The 11788-nt window shown below is 39.4% G+C and overlaps 1 long non-coding RNA gene across 1 annotated transcript; it reads left to right on the forward strand.

Annotated features, from left to right (window-relative positions):
- Positions 1 to 8759: 8759 nt before the first annotated feature.
- LOC125576209 lies at positions 8760 to 9870 on the forward strand. Its single transcript, XR_007314603.1, has 3 exons — positions 8760 to 9015; positions 9197 to 9254; positions 9446 to 9870. It is a non-coding gene; the product is annotated as an uncharacterized LOC125576209 (long non-coding RNA).
- The last annotated feature ends 1918 nt before the right edge of the window (positions 9871 to 11788 follow it).

The following is an 11788-nucleotide window of genomic DNA, read 5'->3' on the forward strand; positions in this document are numbered from 1 at the left end:
CTTCAGCGCGCGCCTCATCGAAGAAGTTTCGTAAGAAAGCATTCTTGATGTCGCTCCAGGATGTTAAAGATCCTGTGGGTTGCTGCCTAAGCCAGTGCATCGCTTCTCCATTCAGCGTGTATCTGAAGAGCTTGCACAGCAGGTAATCTTCGGGACTCCTTCCATCCGAATGGCAGCGATTAGATCCTCGAACCGTTCCAAATGGTCCATAGGATGCTCGTGCGGTAAACCAGAGTAGGGTATTCGACACGAGAGTGTAGTATTGAGGGTTCAGCTCGAAATTCTGCTTCTGGATCTCTGGAAGTCGAATCGCTGATCTGTTGGAATAGTACTCATCTGGGCGATTGTAGTCGGCCAGTGGTTTCGATCGAGCGTCCTCATCTACAGGTTGAGCAGCTCCTGTAGCATCAGCATCAGGGATTACAGTTCCCTGAGCATCTATTTTCTGACCTGTTGCATTACGCAGATGACCGTCCTGGTCATACAGGTTTCCGTTCTCATCCTGAGTTAGAATAATAATGTTTACCATTTTTGACGACACGTTATCGATCGACGTACGCGGTGTAGTATCGATCGTTGTCGAATGACTGGGATCGATCGACGATGACGGTCTGGTGTCGATCGACGGTTGGTTGTGCGTATCGATCGGCGTCGAAGTGCTTGCGTCGAGCGATGTGGAACGTTGACCTCTACGGATGGTGCGTTCCAAATGAGCAGGATCGTCTGAGAACAGCAAGTCTTTCTCCTTGTTGCTTCTGGTACCGCTGGGCATGCACCTGAAAAGACAAGAAAAAGAAAGATTATTAGAAAAGGGGGTAAAGAAGAGAATAAGAACTAATAAAACTAAATTTAATGGTGATCAAAGCTCCCCGGCAACGGCGCCAAATTTGATACCACTCAAATTACCCTAAGGAGTGTTACTCTCATCAAAAGAGGTTCTGTTGTAGTACTTAGGGATCGAATCCACAAGGAGCTAGGGAACAATTAAATCTAGTGTTTATTAATTCTAAAGGTTGTAATGTTTTTAATAAAATAGCAATAGTAACTAGCGACTAAATGATAAATGTAACTTAGGTTTGAAATGATATTAGATGCATGGCCACTATTCAGGTGTTGGAGATTATAATTACTATATATGCCTAACTGTTGCATGCATGATATTTAGAGCTCATTCGCTTAACTCAGTGATCAGCTGTCGCATGTACCACTGGTTAACGGACTAGATCTTGTGTCTCACCGGTTAGATGCTGACACAAGAGAGTGTCGATCGATAGTCTATTAAGACGTCCCCCGATACACCTTTGCCAACATCGATCGATTGTCAGTTGAGGATATCGATCGACGGGTTCTAGCCAGGCCTATGCGCGAGTATGAAAATGCTCTACTAAGATCCTAAATTGGCGGTTAGCCCTCTCTAGCAATCCTAATATGATAGATAGATGTCAGGATGGGATAACAAGGGTGCTTGAATATGCAATCCTATGATCATGTTTTAGTTAGCTAGGCTAAAACAAGCAATGAATACAAATCTATCATGAATATCACAACAAGGCAGATCTATAGTTTGGGGCTAATCCCACAAACCTATCTGAACCCTGGATCTAACAGTTGAACTACTCAGACATAGCAAAGCAATTCATATCAATGGATAAACAGAAACTCATAGAATAGATGATAAGAAAATGAAACAAGGAGTTCCAATCACAAGTGATCTTCTCTCCCAAATGAAACTTGTAACAAAACTAGGTCTAGAAAAGAAAAGCTCTCCCTGCCGTCAAACACTTAGGCAGTATATATTCTACTAGGTTAAAAACTCGTCAGGGTATTTTGGTAATTTGGCTTGGCCTTGGTTTTTAAGTCTGCTGAATCGAAAATGTCGCGTCTGGTGTCTCGACATCGATCGACGGTACTTGTGTACATTGATCGATATTAATCTTCATCTGTTGAGGCATTTCCTGATATCGATCGTCAGCACTGATGCGTATCGATCGATTATTCTTCCTCTCGTCGACCTCTAAGTGGTCAGCTCGGGCGAAATGTCCTTTATGCTCCAAAATGCTCCAAAGTCATAGCTTTACTCCGAAATGCACCTGAACCTGAAAACATACCTAGAAGAGTAGAAAACATAGATATATATATAGTAAAATAATAATATACCATGGATAAAATGGGTCAAATCCAAGGTATATCAGAGATTATAATTCCTATAGATGCCCAACTGTTGCATGCATGATATATTAGAGCTCATTCGCTTAACTCAGTGATCAGCTGTCGCATGTACCACTGGTTAACAGACTAGATCTTGTGTCTCACTGGTTAGATGCAGACACAAGAGAGTGTCGATCGATAGTCTATTAAGACGTCGACCGATACACCTTTGCCAACATCGATCGATTGTCAGTTTAGGACAAGCAATGAATACAAATCTATCATGAATATCACAACAAGGCAGATCTATAGTTTGGGGCTAATCCCACAAACCTATCTGAACCCTGGATCTAACAGTTGAACTACTCAGACATAGCAAAGCAATTCATATCAATAGATAAATAGAAACTCATAGAATAGATGATAAGAAAATGAAACAAGGAGTTCCAATCACAAGTGATCTTCTCTCCAAATGAAACTTGTAACAAAACTAGGTCTAGAAAAGAAAAGCCCTCTCTGCCGTCAAAAACACTTGCAGTATATATTTTACTAGGTTAAAAACTAGTCAGGGCATTTTGGTAATTTGGCTTGGCCTTGGTTTTTAAGTCTGCTGAATCCAAAATGTCGCGTCTGGTGTCTCGACATCGATCGATGGTACTTGTGTACATCGATCGATATTAATCTTCATCTGTCGAGGAATTTTCTGATATAAATCGTCAGCACTGATGCGCATCGATCGATTATTCTTCCTCTCGTCGACCTCTAAGTGGTCAGCTCGGGTGAAATGTCTTTTAAGCTCCAAAATGCTCCAAAGTCATAACTTTACTCCGAAATGCACCTGAACCTGAAAACATACCTAGAAGAGTAGAAAACATAGATATATATATAGTAAAATACTAATATACCATGGATAAAAATGAGTCAAATCCAAGGTATATCAAGGATATTGAGAACATTACTAATCAAAGTTTTTTGCAGGCAAAATCAGCATCGATCGACAGGCTAAGAGGACCCTGGATCGATGGCAAGAAACCTGTGGAGTTACTTCCTTACACAGCAGCAGAAGTTGACAAGATCACATCCAAGATCTACACTGCTCTAGACACCATGGAGGAACGACTTGACAAACGCTACGATGACATCTACTTTCCATTCGACAACAAAATCAGTGGACTAGACAACCATGCAGAATGGCTACAGAAAGAAGTCAAAGCCATTCAGAGGCAACTCGCAGCTCAACATCAGATATCAGCATCGATCGACAGGACAAAAGCAAAATCGATCGACGGCAACTCGCCGAGATCGACCAACGAACACATAATCGCATCGATCGACGCCGAGTCTATACCAATCGGCGACCAGCTGATACACAAGTCAGTAGAGTCAATGCAAAAGGAACTGACAGATCTTTCAGCATACGCCTATGACAGCATAGGCTGGCACCAGGTCAGCATTGACAACATTCAAGAAAGGCTACAGAACATCTCCAATGTACTTTAGAAGATGGATGACAAATGGACAAGAAATGATGAGGCCACAAGAAGTTTCATTGCATCTTGGTCCAGAATGCGCAGAGAAGACGTGGATGCCTGCTTTCAAACAAGCAGCTGCTTCTCCACCCAATAGCCAATCACTACCACAGTCAAGCTAAATGACTATAACCAAGCGCTGAGTGGGAGGCAACCCACTATTAGGTATTTTACTTTGGTTTTATTAGCTAGCATTTAATTTCTTTCGTTTTATTTCTTTCAGATTTAGGAGACCCAAGTAGGAGGACCTGAATATCGACCGACGACGAGACGTTCGCATCTTTCGACATAGGCAACCACACGACGATCGATATAACACTTACACATCGATCGATATCTAATCTGGTCAGATGTATCTTCCTTACTTGTTACATTTCGTACATCATAAACTTTTCATCATAACTCCGGCTGAGTTACACTGGGACTGTGTAATTTAAGTCTGGGGGGAGATTTACTGATACAATTTATTTTATGCTTAGCTATTGAAAATAGGGACTATAATCCTATATTGATTTAAACATGAATATCTAACCAATCTTTAGCACCATTTTAGATTCACTGATTGCAGATAGCACTAAAGATGCTAAAGCAGATCAACCTGTCAACTACACACTTGCCTTGAACCGTATGAAGTAACCAAAGCTGATTTCCAACACTAAACCTGACATAACCGCTTGTCTTGGGGCTTGGTATACATGGGATCGGATTCTTCAGACAGGTCTGGAAGGCAACGCCTGGTTTAGATTATTTATCACATTTTCTCTCTCTAGATTTCGACCCTAGATTAGTTAGTGAGTAAAAAAAAAACAATATAATAAAAATAAAAAAATAAGTAAATAAGATCTATTGTTTAATTAGGATGAGTCTGAACAGGACTTGGTGGCTAAAACCATTAAGGCTTGATTCATAAAGACTCAAAAAAAAGAGTTCGAAACGGGACTTGGAGGCGGCAATCTTCAAGGCTCGCTTTCGCAAATAACTCTTGGATATAGGTCAAAAAGAAGTGAACAGAACTTGGTGGTAACCACCATTAAGTTTTGATTCATGGACGCTTGTCCAATCTTGGTCACTGATCCTGCAATGGAAGCAGACTTTGACTCAAGAGAGAAATTTAGAGAGAGAAAAACTAGGAACTAACTTTTACCTGCAGCTCCAGATACCTGTCTGAAATCTTTGCATCATGTGATCGATACTCCCAAGGTAAAGCATTCACTTTATATTTATGCTAAGAAATGAAATCAGTAGAGGGGATGTCAGACGTGAATTGATGAGTTGTGTTATGTTGGAAATGGTTGCTAAGTTAAGATATTGCATAGTGTGCTTTTGTGATTAGGACCTTTTAAATGTGGTTGCAAAATTGTTGAGAAAAGATTTCTATGTTTTTAAAATCTTAAATCCCTAAATATTTTCAAACCTCTTTCAGAGAGACTGCCTGTATTTTTTGCTTGAGAACAAGCAAAAGGGCAAGTCTGGGGGAGTTGATATACCTTGGATTTGACCCATTTTTATCCATGGTATATTAGTATTTTACTATATATATATCTATGTTTTCTACTCTTCTAGGTATGTTTTCAGGTTCAGGTGCATTTCGGAGTAAAGCTATGACTTTGGAGCATTTTGGAGCTTAAAGGACATTTCACCCGAGCTGACCACGTAGAGGTCGACGAGAGGATGATCAATCGATCGATGCGCATCAGTGCTGTCGGTCGATACCAAGAGATGCCTCGACAGATGAAGATTAATATCGATCGATGTACACAAGTACCATCGATCGATGTCGAGACATCAGACACACGACATTTGGATTCAGCAGACTTAAAACCCAAGGCCAAGCCAAATTACCAAAATGCACTGACGAGTTTTTAACCTAGTAGATTATATATTGCCTAAGTGTTTTGACGGCAGAGGAGAGCTTTTAAGACCTAGTTTTTGTTACAAGTTTCATTTTGAGAGAGAGAGAAGAGAGTTTTGGAGAGAAGATCACTTGTGATTGGAACTCCTTGTTTTCATTTCTTTTCATCTATACTATGAGTTTCTATTTCTTTATTGTTATGTGTGAGAACCGAAATTCGCAATGTCGATTTCTGTTTAAATTGGGAAACTAGGAAAACCCTAATTTTCCAGAGGTCCCGGATCTCTGTGAGAGCCAACGACAAGTGACTAAATATATGCGAAAATCATGAAAAGATAACAAACGAGTTTAGAGAAAACAGTAGATCTTATTTCGAGTCCGCGTAAGAGCGTTGCGATCATTACAAGAGGTCATAAAAGCTTTGGCTGCAAAGGCTGTCAGCGAGTTACTTAGTTCTAGTGGCCTAATAGCTCAAACCTAGTTGAGTCGCAGCTCGATAACAAAAGATGAAAAAGATACAGAAAAGGTTTTTGATTGATTTCGGATTGAACCTTGTTAAAGGCTGCCTACATACCCCTGTCGAGGATCAAGCCGAACGTAGTTCAATTTATAGAGCTGGACAAGAGATCGAACTGCCTGGGCGAGTTCGTCTAGTAATTGAGTGCCAGACATAGAAACCGAACTTGTCGAGAATAAAGCCTAAAGTTTCTAAGTGCAAAGAATTCCGAGTCTAAAAATTGTCTCTCTCTCCATGCCTCTCGCCTAGGACTCTTTATATACTCGCTCCAATGTCGGTTTACGCTTTTACTCTTCTGCTCTTAAGCCGTCATGGCATAAAATGGAGATATTCCATTTTTCCCGATCTTCGTAATTATCTTCAAAATTCCGTATTTATCCGCGGAAACTTGACATTTATCTTCCCTTGCGAACCAAGCATAAACCGTCCTACTGTTTACAGGCATTTGGTTAAGAAATCGTAAGATGGGCCTCGAGTTGTGTCTTAGGTCCCTTCGGGCCGTATTCCGACTCGAAACGTCTATTGCGACTTCTTTTGATAAAGAACAGACTTTTCGCGGTTTTTACCGCAAAGTTTGATCGATGATTTAGAATGGCGGAAAACATGAACTGAGTTCGCTACGGTCTTCGGGAAATAGCTTTGAAGGATAGACGAGAATGCATGGACTGGTGTCGTATCGACATTTCGGAAGAGCTCGGTCGCTACGTAGCGACCGAGTGGGACGGACGCTCGGTCGCTACGTAGCCACCGAGCTGTGTGCATGCTTGGTCGCCGCGTATCGATCGAGCTTGGCTTGTCTGCGGTCCGATTGCCATACTCGAGCTTGTCCGCTGCCGATTTGGATACATGTTCGTTGCCTTCGGAGAATCGTATTTAGTGGTTCGATTGAGATTTGAACAAGATTTTACCGCAAGGCTCTTCGTATTGATATCTTTACGAGGATTATTTTTCGTAAAAATGTTCATGACGATTTTTACGGACTTTCAGACATTGATTTCGTCGTTACCGATTTTGACCCCAACAGTTAGCCCCCCAGCTCGTTAGAACCATGAGCTTCTAGCGTGAGGTTCTAGCGAATGGCTTGGCAAGTTAGGAAAGTAAGGTGAGTTAGGCAGAATTAATGGTTGAAAAGGTCAGTGAAAAGTGGTCTTCTCGCTCTTCTAAAAGTAGAACGCGATAAGATTGGGGCTGCGCCTTATGACGGCTGCCTACGTACCCTTGTTGAAGGGATCAAGCCTTTCGTAGTTCGTCTTGGAGTTAAGATTCTTATGACTAGTTTTCCAGCGAGACCATTACGGTCTAGTTTATATGTATTGGTTATTAGGAGTGTTGCTGCCGATGGCATTTTGTATGGGTGTAGAAGGAAGACTACGAGTTGTCATCTCGTAATCTAACTCTGTGTGAACTGCTATATCCGTAATCTGTTTCGAGAGTTTTCCGCAGTGTGTAAACTTGCGGGATTTCTGAAGATTCTCGAATATTGGCAAAGAGACAAATTTTGGGATCTCGTATCAGGGTGTTTGATACTATGCCTAGAGATGTTAGAGACCAGTGCGCTGGGTTTAGGGCAAGACCTAGGTTTACTCCTGGTTTTAGAGGGTGCGATGACTAATTCGACTTACGTATCCCGTTTCATTTTCATCCTGATTCCATACCGATTTAAAGTCTGCGATAGGTTCTCGGCTTATACGACTTGTATGGTTGGCACCGAGCATCTCTCCAAGGACAAGCCTCCTGGAAGTGCTGACCAAAAATTTTGGGTTTCTTTTATAGCGCTATTATTCTTTTGTCGGATGTACGAGAGTCATCTCTACGAGATGGCTAAGTCTGTTATGACGTTAAGAGTTTGTTGTGATCAGCAACAAACTTAATGGTAAAAATTACCATTTTGTGTCTTCGCGAAGAATATTTTTTGAGAAGATGTTAGTGCGTATGACTGTCTGGTCTTCCATGAAGGTGTTTTTATCGAGGAAGGAAATTTCGTCGAAGAACTAATCTTCAGGCGTCTGCGACGTCTCGCGATGCTGAAGATTTGTTATTCTTTCGTATGCCACGTTTCGTGCTTGAAATGTTCGCGGGCTTGAAGATATTTCGCGATGTTGCAAGGGTTTAGTCTTAGCCATGCGTTTGAGAAACATTCTGGTTTGACTATGAATGTTCGCGGCCAAAATTGTTGTTCATGTTTGGATGCTAATAGTTTTATTTGCGATTGAGGAATTATGACTGAGGTGTCGCGTAAATTTGTCTATGGGAAGAAGCCATTTTGTTTCATAGTGCTTTGTGAAGTGTTGGCCTTCCGAGATCAATTTCGTGCATTTTTGAGGATGTTTCGTATAGCTCTAGAAGCTTTCTTACAAATTTTTCCTTACACGCCGCATATTATGGGTAAAACATAGCGGGCTTAAAGTGAATTGTGGAATGGATCGAACTTGGTCGATTGTCGAAAAGTTTAGATTTTCTGTTAACCGTTTGATTGTTAGGACTTTGTTTCGTTACGAAGAATTTATCATATGCTTTCCGACTGTGGGCTATACGATAATTTATCATATCATATAGAGAAATTACTTAAAATGACTCTAATTAATCATAAAATGACTAGACTAACTCATATAATTTTGAAATTACTACACTAACTTTTGAAACATGCAAACTTACGGTTTTGCCATCAGTAAAATAAACCCTAATTAGAAAAAATAAATACATTTTAATATTATGAAAGGAACAAAAAAAAACGCAAACACTTTGTCGGGTTTCTTTCACCAAACGCTCTCTTCGTCGTCTCCGTCACCTCCATCTCCGATGGTCCCTTTTCCCTCACAACCGGCTTTGTCTCCGTCACCTCTACCGTAATTCGAATTTGTCTCCGGCATCCTCCACGATAATTCACCTTCATCTCTTTCTTACTCGACAAACTCGAAATCGATTTCGCCACAGTCACATCCGGCTTCAGTTGCAAGTTACTCTAATCTGTGAGTCTTTAATCTATGCTATTAGAGTTGTTATTATCATAGATTAATTAATTGCACGTTGAAATTTTGGAACCCTGATTTCCAATTTCATCTAACCTTCGACTTTCAAATCTGTTAAATTTAAAAAACGTGAGATTTGTGAAGGATTGTGTTTAATAATTGCCATTTACTCATTGCCAAGGTTTAATTTAGCAAAGAGAGCAACAACCTCTGCAAACTCAACTCTTACAAGCACTCTGGTAATGACACAATTCTTTTTTTTTCCTCTAAATTCTTGTTAATCCGTTGGATAGAATGTTGTTTACGGACACAAGTTACTGCGTTTAGGTAGTGCACAGTCTAAAGTTTGGATTTTTTGCTTTGAATTTTGTTGGTTTACATGTGATTAACGGTTGGATCTTTTTGCTTTGATTTCGGGTTTGGGGAACAGGAAGACGGTGACAACCATTCAGGTAGCTGACAAGGAGAAAGGTGTGGTACTTGAAACCACCAAGACAAAGAAACAAAGCAAGCTTAAGCTCTATGTTAACAAGTCTGTCCTCAAGGAGTTCCCTATGATGGCCAAAACTGTTGCCAACCAGGTATTAAACCTGATTTGAAGATGACAACACTTGCTAGGCTCAGCGTGATCAGAAAAGGCCTCAGAGTCGCCAAGTCTGGTCCCAAGGAGAGGAAGCAGGCTTGAAGATTTGGCCATTTACTGAACATTTTACTTCTGAAAAACCTTTGTTTTGTGATTTCAGACAAATTTTTGTAGGTTATAAAGATCTTTCATGCACAGTTCAGTTTCTTGCTTGAAACACCTCCATTGTTTTGTTTTTTTTTTCTCAGAATGATATTAAAATTTTATGGGCATATGATATCACTAAATAAAGTGGGAAGTGACGCAATGTCTATATGTGGTTATTAACCAAATATGAAATTGTAAGAACTAAATACGATAGGAACCAAGACACAATAGAAACGCAAGGAATTCTCTATATAAAAAATATATTTTACTTGTTGATCTTTTTCTGTCAATATTTTACTTGATTCATTCCATAAGTTAAAACATACAAGAGTTCCACTTTATTACATAGACAGAGTTTTTCATTCTACCCTTTTTAGCTAGTTTATCAGCTACATCATTGGCAGTTCTTGGAATATTTAAGTAAAATCAAAATGGGAACCTTTTATGAGGTTTAGGATGTCTCAACATAGGTCTGATGATGATTGTATTGAGCTCTCAGTTCACTTTCCCCCTGGTTTCTTTTGGATAGTTGCTCATGAAGTGTTGCGGAGTCTCCACAGAAATAAACCAGATTTGAAATTAATATAAACCAGGTTTAATCAAACATTATTTTGAATCTGGTTTACATAAACCCAGATTTCGGTTGATAAATCTGTCACAACATAAATTAAAAAATCTGCCACCACATAAACAAAAAGTCTACCAACAATTTTAAGTCGGATATATAACTCTGCCATAAGAAAATAAATTGAACATAAGAAAATAAGTCGGTACATAAAAAAATAAGTTGACCACAAAAATCTACCACTTATAACAAATCTGCTATCATTGGACAGACATATTCTTAAAAATATGTTTTCTATTCAAATCGGACAATTAACTCTACCGTGAAAACAAATCTGACGTTTCTAAGAAAGTCTGACACCACCTTAACGGTAGATTTTTTTTTCTAAACAGATTTTATAAACAGACTTATTATTCGACAGATTTATTTTTTTGAAAATAAATCTGCCGTCGATTAAATGTTAAGGGCACTTTGGTAATAATTTTTTTTTGTTATAACTAAAGACAAGGGTAATTTCGACCAGAAAAATATTCTAATAATTTTCAAAATATATGAGTCATTCTAGTAATAACACAACTAATTTATGTCATTTTAGTAAACTTCCCTATCATATAACCAGTTTTACGAAGGTTGTAAATCAGTGATATGTATACATATGTCAAAGTAGAGTTGTTTCTGCGGTTTTTACGAGAAACGTTTATGCTGTGATTTTGATCTTAGGCGAAAGTTGCTTGGAGTTACTCATGGAGTGTTACCGAAGTTTATTTCAATACGATCTAGTCGTATAACGTTTTTCATAGGTTTTTTGAGAGGATTCTCATGACACATTCGTTTCTTGAACGAATTGGTCAACCAGAGGTGGATCTAGCTAAACATCGGGAGGGAAGTGCTCCTTTTAATGTGTACGATGCTACATTTATTCTCGAGTTTTCTTCGTCGCAAATGTTTTCGATGCTTTTCCGTGACTTGCTTGGTACAACGGAAACTGAAAGAAATGTTTTGGTGATTGAAGATTTCTCGTAAAAAATTTTAAAACGAAACTGGCTTTCTGAAGCCGGAAAAGGCTTCAATACTTTGGCTAATCGTCGAGTTTCAGTTTGATATTGGTACAAGTTTTCTGTACGCATGATTGCGACAAGAAATGATGTATAGTTTTTGAGATTATGTTCATGATCATCTGGATATGTTGCTAGCGTTTAGACGAATATTAAGATTGTCGTTTGCCTATTCTTGACGATTTGCAGAAGTTTTTGAAATTTGGTAGTATACAAGTATAGTATACGTACCTACTCCCCCCCCCTTTTTTTACGATAGAAAACGGTTGAACCGATACTTTGAAGGGTTGTGTACGTTTCTTCTTCTGATGTTTGGAATGATCGATAATTCAGGACGATTTATAGACGACGCTTGAACTGTGATTTGGTTGTTTCCACGTTGACGACTTGGGATATGTCGGTTCCGAGAAAATTGCCAGAAAT

The sequence above is a fragment of the Brassica napus genome, chromosome A7 (genome assembly GCF_020379485.1).
Source record: "Brassica napus cultivar Da-Ae chromosome A7, Da-Ae, whole genome shotgun sequence".
Lineage (NCBI taxonomy): Eukaryota > Viridiplantae > Streptophyta > Magnoliopsida > Brassicales > Brassicaceae > Brassica > Brassica napus.